The sequence below is a fragment of the Camellia sinensis genome, chromosome 5 (assembly GCF_055761805.1).
Source record: "Camellia sinensis isolate YWXY chromosome 5, ASM5576180v1, whole genome shotgun sequence".
Taxonomy (NCBI): Eukaryota; Viridiplantae; Streptophyta; class Magnoliopsida; order Ericales; family Theaceae; genus Camellia; species Camellia sinensis.
In genome coordinates this window covers 18866157-18884560 of record NC_138965.1, presented here as the reverse complement: position 1 = coordinate 18884560, position 18404 = coordinate 18866157, and the positions used below count along the sequence as shown (strand labels likewise).

Sequence of the window (18404 nt, the reverse complement as noted above, 5' to 3'; positions counted from 1 at the left end):
AAATTGAATTCAGAAAACTGAAACAAACACATAGATTATTATTGACAGGGCTTTGTCTTACTTTGTACTTATTATTTGTGAGGGCTTGCAAGTATTTGGAATTTAGGCCTGTTTGATGAATTTTTCTTGTAAGCTAAAAGTCGATAATCATAAAACAGAAGTCGGTTATCTAAATTATTTTTGACTATTTCTGCCTAATAAATTGTAAACAGAAACTATACCAAACAATCCAACATAAACTTAAAAAAAAAAAAAAAAAAAAAAAAACTATAAGCAGCTCATATAAGCTGCACCACACAGTCCAAAAAGGCAGCTTGAAATAGACGTCACATTTGCTTCAAGCAACAAGTTAATCATAACACTAGACTGAGAGAAATCTGTCAGTTCAAAAAGGAAACCGTGTTGAATTTTTTATTTTTTTTGGTAATCATACAAAATTATTTATAAATCATAAAGTTGTAATGCCTTTGCAGGTACGAAAGGGAAGCGGAACCCAACATGCTAGCTCTAGTAGATATCTTTGTGAGTGTCCGGGGAGCAAATATTTCAGCAAGCCCATACTCCTTTCTTCCAAGCTCCGTTTCTGTCTGATCACCTGAAAGCACAATGAGGGTGAGCTACCCGGCGGTGGGTGGCCGGAAAACCCCTCCGACGATCTAATTAGCACACACCTTAGGGAGAGGAGAGAGAGAGTTTGAGTGTAGGAGTTCCTTACAAAGTGTTCGTCCCCCCCGTATGGGGGGCACAGACATACTTATATACCCTTCTGCGTCCCAAACCTGCTCCCAATGGTCCCTCGACACGTGGTTCTGCTATCCCATCTGTCAGCACAAATCCTGCTGAGCGTCACCTAATCTCAACTGCCCGCTCACTCTATTGGGAACTCGGCAGCCGAGTTGCACCATCTTGTCCGCCAACGGTCTTGCTGTGCTTCATATCCAAGCACTCCACTAGCTAAGCTTAATAAGGGCCGGGCTAGGCAACATCTCGACGAAGCCAAGCAAACTGGTACCTCGGCTGACCACGCCTTTCCGGGCGCCGGTCACTTAACTTGACTGGCTTCGCCTCCGTCAAACATGTAGCTCGGTCTAACCAAGAGTTTCCTTAACCGAGCAACTTCTTTCCAAACTGGGCCACACATCCTCGGCCCAACACTCTGTCCGGCCCAAATCTGTCCGGCACAACTCTGTCCGGCCCAAATCTGTTCGGCCTAACTCTGTATCATTAATCTCCCTCTCAATTGCCCCTTAATTCCGTCCGCAAAAGCGTGACTGGGATTACTTACTTCGACCGGGATAACATTTCTTCGGTCTTCAGAATGCTAAATGGCGACCGGGCTAGGTAACATTACTGTCTGCAAACGTGACCGGTTATACTCCTCGGCTGACGTCCTCTTTTTGAAAGTAGCCCGGTTGCCTCCTCAACTCTTCAACCTGTCTCTTCAGTTCTGACGTCGCCATAAATGGGGACACGTGGCGGGTTGCCATTGGTTCTCGAGCAGCCAACCCGCCGTTTTGCCAGAATTTGAATTTGGGCGGTCTCTTTTCCTCTATAAACATGCCCCTGCCCTCTTCCTTCCGTTCTTACTGCCTCTCTTGCTTATCAAACTTCACAGAGCTCCTGCCCCTTGTTCCTTGCCAACGTTGAGTTCGTGCTTGAAGAAGATGACTCTACTCTACGCTCGTAAGTCCTCAAACTTCTCTTTTGTTGTCGTTTTCTTTGATATTTCACACATTAGGGCATGAAATCGTAGCTTTTAGGCCTTGGGCTCCTAAAACCATCCCAAACCCTCCATTGTTAACGGTGTTCTTCATTTTTCCTGAAGAACACTGAAGAACTGGGGCGGACCGGGCTCCTGGTCTTCATTTGATCCAAAAAACCAATCTAACCGAGCAAATAACATGTTTGTCTCAACCTCAGCAAAAACCGAGCTAGTAAAAGGAATTGGTCGCTCAACCGGGCTAACATCTGGTCTGCTTGGGTGACCGAGCTCCTTAGTTAGCTTAGACGATCGAGGTGGTTTGGCACTTTTAATGACCGAGCTAAAGTCTAGCTCCCTTCGCGCGACCGCGCTCACACTTACACTTGCCATCATTTTCCTGCAGAGTCCAAGGGGACCACTGTCCATTCTTGAGGCTCTCAGGGCCGAGGAACAACTAATTACCACAGTGCCAAACCCCTCAGCCGAGCTATCCTAGGCCGGCAACAAATGGGGAAATTCCGCTTCCTAGTGGATACTTCGGCCGCGCTGGCTGCGTTCAGGGAGGAGTACGACATCCTGGCCGATGTCCACCTGGAGCTCACATAAGAAGAGACCATGCCTTGGGGTAGAACAGAGCAATGCCCCTTCACCGTGCTGTCGATCGTCGAAGGAGGCCTGGGCTTCCCACTTAATCCATTAATTACCGAGTTCCTGCACCGAACCGGGCTAGCACCCACCCATGTGTCCACCAACACCCACCGGATAATAAACGGTGTGCACGAACTAAACAACCGGCTAGGCACAAACTTAGGCTTAGCCGAGATACTGCGGCAGTACACCCTTGGTCATACCGGCGACAGCCTCGCCTACTATCTTAAGATCAGGCCGGGCAAGGAGAAAATTGTAACCGGCACCCCGGACAAAGACTTGCACGATGACGATTTTTTCTGGGTGTCGGGCAATTACGAAACAGCCGACGTACCAGGCTGGTTTATAAGCAAGAACTTCGGTTCCTCATGTAAGCCGCTCAAACTTGCTCGGTCAACCTACCTCCATTTTGTGATTAACCAGTTTTCTTGTTTCTTTTGCAGCGATTCAAGCCTTGCAGGCCAACTACCAATTTCCTAACGTAGAGGCAATTCGGACCGTGCTTCGCTATTCCCACCGAGATTGCAAAGATTTGCTCGGTTACACCCCAACCTACAGGTACTCAGCACCGCACTGGAGTAAAGTAACAGACTTCCTCCGTGCTCCATTGCCACCTTCAGACCCTACCCTTTCTGACGTCCCCTTAATCCGGTTGACAGACGAACAAGAAATGGCCAAAAGAAGCCGAATCAAAAACCTGCTCACCGCAACCTCGGCCGAGATACCGAGCGTCGTCGCCCGCTCCCCGGCTGCCGGTCAATCAAGTGCCACCGTGATCGCCTTAGCTTCTCCAGCCGCCGGGCAGTCTAGCAAAGAAACACGCCGGGCTGGCAAAAGACCACGGGCAGATCCCTCTGCCGAGCTCGTCGTCGAACTAACAACCGAGCAACCTGCTGTCACGGTCAGCCCCATCCCAGCATGGCGGCCGCAGCTGAAGCACCGGGGCAAAGAGATCCCGGCCAATGCTTCGGTCAAAGGCGACAAGGAGCACTTGCTTACCTTCGACCTCTCAAAGGCTCTGCTGCTGCCCAGCGACGTGGTTGGCAGCGACCACGTTCTTGACACCCGGCTGGTCAAATCCGCCGTGAAGTCCATGACCAGGGTAAGAATTTCAATCTTCTGCTTCAATTTTCACGAGTGTTTGAACGGTTTCTTCTCTGATCAAATTCTCATTTTGCAGGCCATCCAAAAGCAGCACTTGGTCATGGAGCGCATCCACAGACTTCGGCAGAAGGCGAGTGATACCGCCAGCCAAGTAGAAAGCCTTCAAACCGAGCTTGGCCGAGCAAAGTCATCGCTCGAAGCCGTCAATTCCGACAACAACAGGCTGCTCGGCCAACTTGAAGCAGCCGAGAAAAAGAAGGACGGGATCCAGGCCGAGCTTGATGAGCTGAAGAAGTCGAGGAAAAAAGACTGCGAGGACGCCAATAACGCCGGCTTCAACGAAGCCGAGGAAAACTACAAGAAACAAGTCTTCGCCACCCAGGACATTTACTTCAAGGCTGGATGGAAGGCTGCCTGTCAACAGCTCGGTCAGGGTCTTGACACTGACGTGTTTGCCTCTCCACCGGCTGTCTTCTTACGACCTACCTTATTCCATATGCCAATGACGTCTTCAGCGCGTTGCAAGCTGAGGCCGAGGAAGGACTTGAAGAAGAGGGCGAGGTAGACGCAGAAGGAGAGGACCAAACCGAACAGGAGCAGGCCGGCCAGACTGGGACCGGTGTCCAGGACCCAACTGCCACGGTCAACCTGGAGGTTGATGAGGAATTCCCTGATCTCTCCCCCCTAGCTTAGGTTTCTTTTTTCTGTTTCTGCAAATGTAACCGGGCTAAGTTCCCCATCTTTTGTATTAACTTTTTATCAATGAAAAGCTTTGATTTCATCAAGTGTTTGGACAGTCGTCATCAATTCCTTTTTCAGCAAAACATCTCAGTATAAATTGTAAAATTGAACATAACACCCAAGTTGATTTCACCAACTTTTCAACCGGAATACCCATCTCGGCTGAAAATAACTATGTTGCACAAAACATCGACGTCTTTAGCCGAGGTAAAGCATCTCGGCTGGAAATAACAGTTGAACAGATCACCGACTTCTTCAGCCGGAATAAATCAACTCGGTTGGGGATCCTAAGTTGGGCGAAACACCAACTCTTCCAACCGGAGTAAATCGTCTCGGTTGGGAATCTGAAGTTGGACAACACCAACTTTTCCAACCGGAGTAAATCATCTCGGTTGGGAATCCTAAGTTGGGCAAAACACCAACTCTTCCAACCGGAGTAAATCATCTCGGTTGGGAATCCGAAGTTGGACAACACCAACTCTTCCAACCGGAGTAAATCATCTCGGTTGGGAATCCGAAGTTGGACAAAACACCAACTCTTCCAAGCGGAGTAAATCATCTCGGTTGGGAATCCTAAGTTGGGCAAAACATCAACTCTTCCAACCTGAGTAAATCATCTCAGTTTTTACATTTAAAACAACAGTCCAAGTGCTAAAGCAAAATTACTTCTATATATTGACAAAAAGAATTACATTCTGAAGTGCAAGCCAAAAAATTCCTTTGCACAAGAAAAGAAAGCAAAAGCTTAGAAATAATACAGTTTCAAGTTGGCCGCATTCCATGGCCGGGGTATTGCTCTTCTCTCTAGATCCTCCAAGTGGTAAGCCCTCTTGCCCGCCAGACCGGTGATCTTATAGGGTCCTTCCCAATTTGCCCCTAGTTTGCCTTCACCTGGCACCAGGGTATTGCCCATAACTTTCCTCAAAACCCAATCACCGACTTTGAACGGTCTGGGGTGCACCGTCTTGTTGTACTTCTTTGAGAGCTCTTGTTGGTAGGCGGCCACATGGATGAGGGCCTTCTCCCGACGCTCTTCCACTAGGTCCAGCTCCAAGGCAATAGCCTCGGCATTCAGTTCGGGCTCAAAACTCTCGCTTCTTAGGGTGGGCATGCCAACTTCCAAAGGTATGACCGCCTCCATGCCATAAGCCAACGCAAATGGAGTTTCCCCAGTAGATCGCCGCGAGGTTGTTCGGTATGCCCAAAGAACGCTGGGTAATTCCTCAGCCCATTTTCCCTTTGCCTTCTCCAGCCGTTTCTTCAATCCATCCAGTATAGTCTTGTTCGATGCCTCGGCTTGACCATTGGACTGCGGGTAAGCCGGAGTGGAGTTGTAGAATTCAATCTTCAAATCTTCACAAAATCCTCTGAATAGGCGACCGTCAAACTGGGTGCCGTTGTCAGAGATCAAGATCTTGGGGACGCCAAACCGCATGACCACGTTCTGCTAGACAAATTGCTTCACGTCTTTCTCTTTGATTGTTGCCAAGGGCTCAGCTTCAACCCATTTCGTGAAGTAATCTGTTGCCGCAATAAAGAATTTCTGGTTGCTCGGTGCTGTTGGCAGTGGCCCCACTATATCTAGCCCCCACATGACGAAGGGCCAAGGACTGGTGAGGGGAAGAAGTTCCCTGGCAGGCTGGTGGATCTGATGGGCGAATTTCTGGCATTTTTCGCCCTTGCGGACGTACTTTTGTGCGTCGGCTTGCATGCACGGCCACCAGTATCCCTGTGAAATAGCTCGGTAGGCCAAGGACTTGCCCCCTATGTGGCTGCCACAAATGCCTTCGTGAATTTCGTACAATAAGGCCTCCACACTACTCGGGTGCACGCACTTTAGATAAGGACCAGTGAAGGAATTTTTATACAACGCACCAGATGGAGAGAGCCAAAACCGCTCTGACTTCACCCAGACTTTGTGTGCTTCTTTCTTGTCAGTTGGTAGAGTCCGGTCTCTGAGGAACAAGATTAAGGGGTCCATCCAGGAAGGACCTAGCACGGCGCAGAGTACATCCGTCTGCCCAGCGTCTTCAATGCTTGGCCGTGGAAGAAAGTCAATTAACAGGGGGTTTGGAGACGTACTATCTACCATCGAAGCAAGGCCGGCCAGCTCATCAGCTCGGCTGTTTTCTTCACGGCCAATCTGTTGGACTCTCATTGCCTGAAACTGCTTGATGTGTTCCCTGACCAGAGCTTGGTACTTCGCCATTCTGTCATCCTTTGCTTCGTAAATCCCAGAGACTTGGTTAACCACAAGCTGGAAATCACTATATACCAGTAGCTCGGCAGCCTTCATTTGAATAGCGCTCTTGAGCCCGGCGAGAAGGGCCTCGTACTCAGCCTCATTGTTAGATGCTGGGAAGCCAAGCGTGATAGAATGTTCAATGGTTAGGCCATCCGGAGAGATAAGAACGATACCTAGGCCGACACCATGACGGTTGGACGCTTCATCAACAAAAAGCTTCCACATTTCCCCCACAAAAAGTTTCCAGCAGTCTGATGGGTCCTGAGAGTTGCGAAGGGTAATGGGATCACGGTTTCTTGGCTGTCTGGTTTCAAGTTCCGTGTTGATTGGTTCCACTCCAGGCCACCTTGGTGATTCGGCACCGGACTCAGCAAGTCGGTCTACAATGCTTAAGTCCGTAGGCGAATCACCAGGTTGCGGTATTATGCCGGCCGCAGGCTCTGTGCTGAGTAGTTCCATTACTTCACCCTCTGATGACGCGATACCGGACAGAGTGGGTAGGACAACAATACCCGACTCCGTCATCGCGTCACCGGTTGGTTGAATTGTACAAGTTGAGGGTACTACGGTGGGGCATGCAAATTCCGCGTCGGCAACTCCACCCAGTTGTGGTATCTCGGTCAAGCTTGCAATCCTTTTTTCTTCGGCCGCGGCAATATCGACCGGGCATACCGGATGAGTTCCTGGCGAGAATTCAGCAACGAAATCGGCCAAAGTTTGGGCCTTTATGGCTGTGCGCGGTTGGAACTTTACATCAAACTGTCCCAATTCGACCGCCTACTTGAGAATTCGGCCTGAAAAGTCCGCCCGTTAAAATAAGGCCTTAAGGGGAAACTCGGTCAGTACGATGATGGTATGGGTGTGAAAATAATGCGCCAACTTCCTTGAAGCCATCATCAATGCCAACGTAAGCTTTTCCAACGGCAAATACCTCGTCTCAGCCGGTAGCAAGGTCTTACTGACATAGAAAATTGGGAGGTGCTAGATTCCTTCAGCGCGGACTAGCACTGCACTGGCTGCGTGTTGGGAGACGGCAAGGTAAAGGTAGAGTTCCTCACCCGACTTAGGTTTAACCAACAGTGGCGGAGAAGACAGATATTCCTTGAGCTCGGCCAAAGCTCGGTCACACTCTATGTCCCACGAGAACTTTGACTTCAAAGCTTGAAAGAAAGGGCGGCAGCGATCTGATGACTGGCTTATAAACCGATTAAGTACGGCGGCCATCCCGGCCAGATGCTGTACATCCTTAGCCGAGCTGGGCTGCTTCAACTCTTACACGGCTCTGATCTGAGAAGGGTCTGCTTCGATGCCTCGGTTCGTGACTAGGAACCCTAAAAATTTTCTAGAACCCACGCCAAAGGCACACTTTGACGCATTCAAGCGCAGCTTGTGCTTCTTTAGAATGGCAAACATCTCGGCTAAGTCGGACAAATGGTTTGCCTCATGTCGGCTCTTTACCACCATATCATCGATGTAAGCCTCCACTGTCCGGCCAAACAAAGGAGCAAACATTTTGGTCACCATCCTCTGAAAGGTTGCCCCGGCGTTCTTCAAACCAAAAGGCATGACTCGGTAGCAGAAGAGTCCCCTTGGAGTCGTGAAAGAGGTGATCTCTCGGTCAGGCCCATGCATGGCGATCTGATGGTAGCCGCGGTAGGCATCCAAGAAACTGAGCCTATTATGTCCAGCTGTCAAGTCCACAAGCTGGTCAATTCGTGGCAAAGTGAAGCTATCTTTGGGACAAGCTCGGTTGACTGTCTTATAGTCGACACAAACTCGCCACTTTCCATTCTTCTTGGGCACCACTACTGTGTTGGAAATCCACCGAGGGTAGTGCACTTCCTGAATTGCTCTTGTCTCAAGCAGGTTCTTCACCTCCTCTGCAACTACCTCGACGTGATGTAGTGCCGATCTCCTTGTTCGCTGGATGACTGGCTTTGCTCCAGGGAAGACGTTGAGGCGATGGCAGATAAAACTTGGATCGAGGCCCGACATGTCGTACGGCGACCATGCGAAGACTTCGATGTTGGCCATCAAAAACTCAACCATCTCGGTCCTCTCTTGGGCAGTAAGGCTGGAACCGAGCAGGAAGAACTTATCTGGCCGCTCTATATCGAGTCGCACCTCAACCAGGTCCTCCACAGCTTTGTCCTCTGCCTTAGTGTCCACATCCTCTAGAACTCCTCGGTCTTTCGGTCCTTCTATCATTTGCACGAACCCTTTGGCAGCCCGGCTGCCGTTCACCGCCACGAAGCATTGTTTGGACATGACTTGATCCCCCCAGATCTCCTCGATTGCCCCCATAGCTGAGGGGAATCTCATCACCTGGTGGTAGGTCGACGCTACAGCTTGCATAGCGTGAAGCCATCCCCTACCAAGGATAAGGTTGTACATCGAAGGCACTTGTAGCACCCAAAACTCCACTTGCTTGACCACAGATCCCGCTTTGACCGGCAGGATAATCTTTCCCAAGGGCCACTCCGGTTGTGAGTTGAAACCAACCAGTGGCGAAGTTGCCGGAGCCAAGTCTATCTCCCGGAGTTTGAGCTGCTTGAACGCATCAAAATACATGATCTCGACCGAGCTTCCCTGATCGATCAAGATCCGTTTAACATCAAATTCCTTGACGCGTAGTGTTATTACTAGGGCATCGTTGTGCGGTGTCTGGATACGCTATAGATCCCTTGAGGTGAAACTAATCGCGTCTTTTTCTTCAGTCTTCCCCCTTTTGATGGCAGGCTGTACCAACAAAACTTCCCTCATATGCTCTACCTTTTTTATCATGCCCCGGAGTTCGCAAACACGCTCCGGTTCCACGATGCCGTGGATGACATTAATAACTCCTTGTGGTGGTGCATCTCGATCATCCTGTCCCCTGGGATCGACCGGAGCCTGATTTGGCTTTACGCCGCCATCAATGTAAAGGTCTAGGTGCCCGGCCGCGACCAGCTCTTCTAAGTGTTGCCTCAAAGGCAAACAATCCTCAGTCCGGTGGCCTCTCTCCCAGTGGAATGTGCAACGATACCGCGGATTGTAGCCCTTCTGTCCATCGCCCAACTTAGCAGGAAACCGGACATACTCCTCGTCTCGGATTTCACTAAGTATGCGATAAATTGGAATCTTGAAGACCATGGTGATGCCAGTCCTTGCCTTCAATCTTCTGTTGGCATCCGGAACATCATCTCGGGTGTAGTCATCCCGGTCGTTCCGACGTCTTCTACCCCGGTTCTTACGATTCGAGCCACGGTCTGATTCCTCTGCTCTGTCACTTGAGCGGCTGGACTCTCGCCCAACTGCGTGCACTTTGCCTGCCGTCTTCTTGTCTGTTGCTACCGGAGTTGACTTCACGGTAGATGTTGACGCATCATCCTTGACCCGGTTGTGCTCATTGATGCGCTGCATGAGCTGGCCCATGGACGTCGGTTGGTGCATGGTGAGCGAGTCCCGCAGCCTATGTCCGACCGGGAGACCACGCTTGTATTGAGTGATTACAAGGTTGACCGGGCAATCCAAGATCTCATTGAAGATCTCCCAATACCTGGAGTTATATGCCTTCAGTGTGTCGCTCGGTTCCATCTTAACACTTAGTAAGTAATCGACTTCCTTTGGTGTTTTTGTGTTGGTTTTGAAGCGCGTCACAAAGGCTTCGGCCAACTGATGCCATCGTTGTATGCTCTCTTCCGGCAACCTCTCAAACCACTTCAAGCCTAGCTCGCCTAAACTTGACGGGAAAATCAGGCACATAAGTTCATCATTTCGCCTATGTCCGGCCATAACCTGTCGGAAGTGGCTCACATGCATGTAAGGATCGGTTTTCCCGTCGTAAAGCGTGAACTTCGGCTGGTGGAAGCCTGCCGGAAGCGGTGTTGTTTCTATTTCCTGGGCAAAAGGGGTGGCACTTAGCCTGGCCAAATCTGAATCCACTAGGAGCGACGCTGCTTGGCGGGGTGGAGGCATTCCGATCTCCTCGCTGGCGTGAACCCCGTAGGATAGCCGCTGGAACACCGGTATCCTCTGAGCTTCACGTCGGCGAGCCCGCTCCGTTAAAACCACCACAAATCCTCTGAATGAGCGGAGTGAGAGTACTTCGACGTCGTCGCCGGACGTGAGGGCCGGTAAGTGCTATCTTGCATGCTAGACTTCTCTGCATGCACGTCGGAATCACCAACCTGATAACTTCTGGTAATAGAAATGGATGGAGTGCGTCGCTGACTCTGACCGCCTGAACGGCGGGATGGGGTGCGCTCACTGTGGTCACCCACTCCAGCTACACCCTTCCCTTTGACATGCCGCTTGAGCTCCTCCATCTCAGCTGCCATTTGCCGGATGACAGCGTCTTGGTCCCTCAACTTGTGTTCCAGACGTCGGGCCTGTGATTCTCTCCGCCGCCGATGATCGTCCGGACTTCGTGAATGGCCATAACTTCTCCCGCGCGTCTCCTGACTGTCCTCTGGTGGGTGTCTCCAAGTCCGCCATTAGATGGATGGCGGGAGGTCCTTCTCTCCGTCGGGTAAACTCCGGGGTTGCTCCGTCTATGGCAGACAATGGAAACTCTTCGTTGTTCGCCATGGTCGGCGGTCAGACGAGCGTGGAAGACAAGGTTTTATCTGCAAGCTTCCTACAGAAGGCGCCAATTGTACGGGGAGCAAATATTTCAGCAAGCCCATACTCCTTTCTTCCAAGCTCCGTTTCTGTTCGATCACCTGAAAGCACAATGAGGGTGAGCTACCCGGCGGTGTGTGGCCAGAAAACCCCTCCGATGATCTAATTAGCACACACCTTAGGGAGAGGAGAAAGAGAGTTTGAGTGTAGGAGTTCCTTACAAAGTGTTTGTCCCCCCCCGTATGGGGGGCGCAGACATACTTATATACCCTTCTACGTCCCAAACCTGCTCCCAATGGTCCCTCGACACGTGGTTCTGCTATCCCATCTGTCAACACAAATCCTGCTGAGTATCACCTAATCTCAACTGCCCGCTCACTCTATTGGGAACTCAGCAGCCGAACTGCACCATCTTGTCCGCCAACGGTCGTACTGTGCTTCATATCCAAGCACTCCACTAGCTAAGCTTAATAAGGGCCGGGCTAGGCAACATCTCGATGAAGCCGAGCAAACCGGTACCTCGGCTGACCACGCCTTTCCGGGCGCCGGTCACTTAACTTGACTGGCTTCGCCTCCGTCAAACATGTAGCTCGGTCCAACCAAGCGTTGCCTTAACCGAGCAACTTCTTTCCAAACTGGGCCACACATCCTCGGCCCAACACCCTGTCCGGCCCAAATCTGTCCGGCATAACTGTGTCCGGCCCAAATCTGTTCGGCCTAACTCTGTATCATTAATCTCCCTCTCAGTGAGCACAGTGGATCCAATAAAAAAACCTCCTCTTGTTATAGGAAACACAGTTCTATCAATCTTATTAATGGACTACCCTGTTGATAAAATCTCATGCTATGCTTACCTTCGAAGCCCTGTCCGAAACTGCTGAATTTTCCCGTAAATGGGTTCCCTTCTGTAAGAATTTTTCAATTGAGCCTCAAGCACCAGAAATGTACTTCTCTCTCAAAATAGATTATCTCAAGGACAAAGTCCAGCCTACATTTGTCAAAGAGCGTAGAGCAATGAAGGTTTGTTTGTGTGGTAACGTTTTTGTTTTCAAATATTTCCAATATAATGGCAACAATTTTCAAAATTTAACCTCAACTGAAAACTTCTTAAATAATAATAACTCCATATGTGCCCAGGGGCGGCTCCAAGGCTTGGTCAGGGGTGTCACCCGAACCCTCTGGCTGATTTTTTTTATTTATTTATTATATAAATATTAGATTTTAGGGAAAAAATTAGTAATTGAACCCACTAAAATACAATTTTGAACCCATAGTTTTAAGTCCTACTCTTTTGAACCCACCAATTTTGAACCCATATTAGATATTAGCATGTCTTTTTGCTTAAACAATAGTATCAATATATTAAAATATTTTGTTTATAATTTTAGAATTTAAATTAATTTGTTGATTTTTTTCTCCATAGGTGATATAATGATTAATGTGAATTTTCTGTAAGATATATGGTATTTAAGTTTTTGATTGACACCACTGACAAAAATTCCTAGAGTCGCCACTGTATGTGCCTTGCTATGATTGACAGAGAGAGTATAAGGAGTTTAAGGTTCGGATTGATACACTTGTTGCAAAAGCCATGAAGGTTCCACCAGAAGGGTGGATCATGCAAGATGGCACACCTTGGCCATGAAACAATACTAAGGATCATCCAGGCATGATTCAAGTCTTTCTGGGTCATAATGGAGGCTTCAATGTAGAAGGAAATGAGCTTCCCGTCTTGTCTATGTGTCTCGTGAGAAGAGGCTTGGTTTCCAACATCACAAGAAAGCAGGTGCCATGAATGCCCTGGTAAAGATCACAAGCTCTTCTCTTATTCATTCCATTTATTTTATTTCATTACCTAAAACAATAAAAATTCTCATATTAAAGTTGAGGATTAATTACACAAATGGTCCCTAAAGTATGTGTTATGTTACACTTTTAATCTCCAACCTTTTGAGTGTTCCATTTTGGTCCCCAAAATATGCTATTTGTTATACTTTAGTCCTAGCATCAGTACCATTTTCGATATATATATATATATATATAAAAACATCAACAACATTCAAAATCAATAACAGAAGTAGTATTTTCATAATTTTATAAAAACGATACAGCGAAATAAAAAGATTAGGGACAAAAAAATGCAAGAAATTGCATACTTAAGAGACTAAAAATAAAATGCATATTTTAGAAACTAAAATGCTACAAAATGCTTACTTTAGATCATGTCACTTTGTTTTTGTTGAGTCTTCCTATAGAATTTCAAAAATATTCCTCCCGTTAATAATTCTGTCTACCAACATTGTGTGCACTACTGGCAGGTTTGCAAATTTTGGATTTTGAGACCATTTGGCCTTGTCATGGAAACAGATTCGCAAACCTAAATTAAAATCATGTAGTATGAACTTTCATCCTTGCGATGCATACCTGCAGATTCGTGTCTCTGGAGTTCTTAACAATGCTCCATTCATGCTGAACTTGGATTGTGACCATTACATAAACAACAGCAAGGCCACACGACAGGCAATATGTTTCTTGATGGACGAACAAGTTGGGAAAAAGGTTTGCTATGTTCAATTCCCTCAAAGGTTTGATGGCATTGATAGGAATGATCGATATGCCAATAGAAACACAGTCTTCTTTGATGTAAGTCCCTGCAAGAAATGCCACCAATAAAATGTTACCCGATGCTGATTCTGCCCAGATTTTTAGAGTACAATAAAGAATATGTTTCTTATATTTTTTTTGTCCCTTAAATTGTGCATATTTATTTTTGTTCTTTGGCAGATTAACATGAAAGGTCTAGATGAAATCCAGGGTCCTGTGTATGTCGGCACAGGATGTGTTTTCAGAAGACAAGCGCTATATGGTTATGATCCACCAAAGGGTCCAAAGCGCCCAAAAATGGTAAGCTGTGACTGCTGCCCATGTTTTGGACGCCGCAAAATGCTTCCAGAATATTCTAAACATGGTGCAAATGAAGGCGGTGCAAATGTTCAAGATTTTTTTCAACATTATTTACACATTGTCAATAATTAGTACTGTGCTAGACTGTTTCCTATGACACTTACGTTATGTTTGTCTTATTCTCAGGATTCGATGACGATGACGATGAGCTATTAATGTCCCACATGAATTTTGAAAAGAAGTTTGGACAGTCAGCAATTTTTGTGACTTCAACCTTAATGATTAAAGGTGGTGTCCCACCTTCCTCGAGCCCAACAGCCCTGAAGAAGCCATTCAAGTGATCAGCCGTGGTTATGAAGACAAAACAAAATGGGGTTTGGAGGTAATATCAAATGATTAACAACCTTAAAGCTCCCTTTGGATTGGTGAATTTAAAAAGAAGGGATTTGAAGTTGGAATTTTATAAAAAAATATAAGAAGATTAGTTATTGAAAGTAGACGATAACTCTATAGTTGAGGATTGAATAGAGGTATGTTTCATGTATTTTTTCAGGTTTTTGTACAAGTAAAATCTTTTATGGAAGAATTTCAAATAACTATTTTTACAAAGTTATTTGAAATCCATCATTACAAAGCTCTCAAATCCATTCTTCATATCTAAATCTAAAATATTACGTTGGCTTCAAAGGTTATACTCTTCAAATTATTGATACAAAATCTATTCATTTCAAATCCGTAAATCCAAAGGGAGCCTAATGTCATGAATTTTGACAACAACAATATCATTTTAAGCATATGTGAACCAACAATTTTCCATTATCCAATAAGTAGCAAGCAATTCCTAATGATTCTTGACTGTGCAGTTGGGTTGGATTTACGAGTCTATTACAGAGGATATCCTAACCGGTTTCAAGATGCATTGCCGTGGTTGGAGGTCCCTATATTGTTTGCCAAATAGACCTACATTTAAAGGGCTCAGATTGCCTTAACCAGGTGCTTCGTTGGGCTCTTGGTTCGGTTTAGATTTTTTTCAGCCATCATAGCCCAGGTTGGTATGGCTACAAGGGAGGAAAACTTAAATGGCTCAAGCACTTTGCATATATCAATACAACTGTCTACCCCTTCACCTCCATACCTCTACTTGCCTACTATACACTCCCAGCCATTTGCTTGCTCACAGACAAATTCATTATGCCAGAGGTAATCAAGTTATATAACCCTTGTCCTTCCTTCCTACTAGTACACATTAACCGGGGAATGTGTTGACCAGTGTTGCTAGGAAACACTAATACCCTAGCAATTTACGATTTGGAACGCACGTTCCGAAACATGGTACACTTTTAGCTATCCAAAACAATCACAGAAATATTTTCTAATATAAATATTAAAAGCTACTTTCGGAGGAAACACAAATCAAAGAGTGGAGTTATGGTATGACAACATAAAAATAGGTCATGAAGCTCGTACAAATATGTTGTAACTTTTAATAGAAAATTGTTCTAGAAGTACTTTAAATTCTGATAATGTAATATAAACAAGTCTATCCATATTGTACCAAATTTTAAAGAATGTGTCATTCCATGTAACTTAAATGATCAACTTAACTGTTGACTCTAGACACCACATGGAAACAATATCACTCATTTCCTTTCCATGTCACTTTAACACACTACCACATCCTCTGAGTTGTATCTTCAAAGAAACCAGAATAATTAATGACCTAAAAGATAGGAATATCAACTTTAGAATTTTGGCCCCCAAATGCAATGAAACTGTCCTTAAAAAAAAAAAAAAATCAAATAATTACATCCAGAAGTCACATGTTCTCCGAATTTCCTTTCAAGTGCCTTACCTTCTATTGTGAGTCAACTTAATAATCTTCACTGATTCTCTATTATCTAGATAAGCACCTTTGCAAGTCTCTTCTTCATCGCTCTATTTATCTCAATCTTTACTCGGGCATTCTTGAGCTGCGGTGGAGTGGAGTTAGCATAGAGGAATGGTGGAGGAAGAGCATTTTTGGGCCATAGGTGGTGTGTCTGCTCAAGATTTTGGTTGGAATTGACACAAACTTTACAATCACATCAAAGGCAACAGAAGATCAGGATTTCGGAGAACTATACACTTTCAAATGGACCACCCTCCTTATCCCACCAATGACAATCCTAATTGTTAACCTTGTTGGGGTTGTGGCCGGAGTTTCAGATGCTGTAAACCATGGGTACCAATCATGGGGTCCCTTGTTTGGAAAGCTCTTCTTTGCCTTTTGGGTCATTGTCCATCTCTATCTATTCCTCAAAGGTCTCATGGGGAGGCAAAATAGGACACCCACCATTGTTGTCATATGGTCAGTGCTTCTGGCTTCTATCTTCTCCTTACTATGGGTCCGCATTGACCCATTTGTGTTGAAAACAAAGGGGACTCATGTCAAACAATGTGGTATCAACTGTTGAAAATATTCTCTCTGTTTCTTCTCCAGAGAAAACACGTAAATTTTGCTATACTAAGGGTATTTGATATATATATATACCACCAAAATGGAATTGCAGAAAGAATAAATTCAAAACGGTGAGAGTTTTGTTTAGCTTAATGAATTGTAAATGAAACAAAAATGCTACTTTGAGGTAATTTTTTTGACATTCTTTCTTTTTTTATTATGAAACATGAAGATCAAACTCAACAGTTTATGCATCAGAAGTTGCATATATTATTGTTTTTTGATTATTACAGCTTTTCCATTCAAATCATATACTAGAGAACATCTCCAATTCCTTCACCAATTCTTTCTTCAAATTCAAATTTGATGAATAAAGAGCAAAAAATGAGCTCCAATCATTTCATCAAACTTGTATTAAATCAAGAGAGATGGCAAAATTTTAACCAAATTAAGGATGAACCAAATATCCTTCACCAAATTTCTAACAGTGATATTTTCACACAAATTTGATGAAATTTTAAAAAGAGTAAGGATTGGAGATTATTTTCTTTCATCATTTAAAACATATTTTTAAGGTAGGTTTGGAATTTTTGAAAAAGATTTGATGAAAAAGCAAAAATTAAGGGAACAAGATTTTCAACAAATTTTCACTCACTTTGATGGGAAAAAAGAAAAAAAAAAAAAGAAGTGAGTATTAGAGATGCTCTAAGAGCATTTCTAACAGTGCATCCATTTTATTATTAAATTTGAGTAAAAACTTTCTTTGATATCAAGTGTTCCAACGGAGGATTTTGAAATTTCATCAGAACACCGGTCAATCGGGCAGACGACCGGGTAGATGTCCGGCCGGTCGACCGGCCAGTGTAAATATATATATTTTTTTTGGCCTTAAGGTGGTCGACCGACCGGTGTAATTTTTTTTTGCAAATTTTTGTCTTGAGGTGGACATCCGGTAACGGCAATGAACAGTGATTTAATGAAAGACACATTTGTCTTCAGTTTGATGAAAAATAAGTAAAATTCTCAATTTAATACCTATTTGATGCAACCGTTGGAGAAGAAAAAGAACTCATTTTTTATCAAATTCAATTTGATGAAAGGTTCGAGTAAGCATTGGACATGGTCTAAGAAAGTTAAATCCACCGATATACAAAATAAAAGGAATAAGTGAATGGTAGATAAGTAAGTAACGAATATGGGTGATAAACAAATTAAAAAGATAGACAACGACTCGTGTTTGACTCATTAAAAATTATTCGATTAGGAACACATTTTTCAAACCAAGCTTGAATAATCAATTGGTCGTCTCGATTTCATAAGCGTAAAACTATATAAAAATACCAAATTGCTCGGCTCAATAAAAGTTTGAGATTGGCTAAGCTTGAACAAATTTTAAACTCCTAAAAGTTTTTAGGGTAATTACACTTTGCCCCCTTGCAGATTCACCCATTTTCCACTTTGGCCCTTTAAACTTAATTTTTCTTACTTTGACCCTTCATGTTTTTAATCCTTCCCACTTTAGCCCTTTATGTTTACAATCTTTCCCACTTTACTCATAAACTAACTTCCATCTAAAAATTAACAGAATTTGCCACATCACCAACACATCAGCTCCACGTATGATGTAAAAAAATTCACTAAAGATGAAAAAAATAAAAAATAGAATACAAAAAAATTAGAACTTTTTTTTTTTTTGTCTTTAGTTTTTTTTAAATTTATTTGTAAATATTATTACATTATAGATGTATCTAGATTAGATGCACCTAAAAAAATAAAAACAAATTTAACTAAAAAAAGAAAATTTTCACTAAAGACGAAAATAAAATAAAATAAACTATTCATTTCAGAATTGACAATACAGGTGTTTGAGTTAGTATATTTTCATTTTTTTTTGTCTTTAGTAAAAAAAAATTCTTTTTTTAGTTAAATTTGCAAACATGAAGGATTAAAGTGAGAAAAATCAAACTTAAAAAACCAAAGTGAGAAATGAGTGAAACTTTAAGGGACCAAAGTGTAATTTA

The 18404-nt window shown here is 44.6% G+C and overlaps 1 pseudogene; it reads left to right on the top strand.

Annotated features, from left to right (window-relative positions):
• The first annotated feature begins 3554 nt into the window (after window positions 1-3554).
• On the top strand, window positions 3555-16426 carry LOC114280648 (cellulose synthase A catalytic subunit 7 [UDP-forming]-like; annotated as a pseudogene).
• Window positions 16427-18404: the final 1978 nt, after the last annotated feature.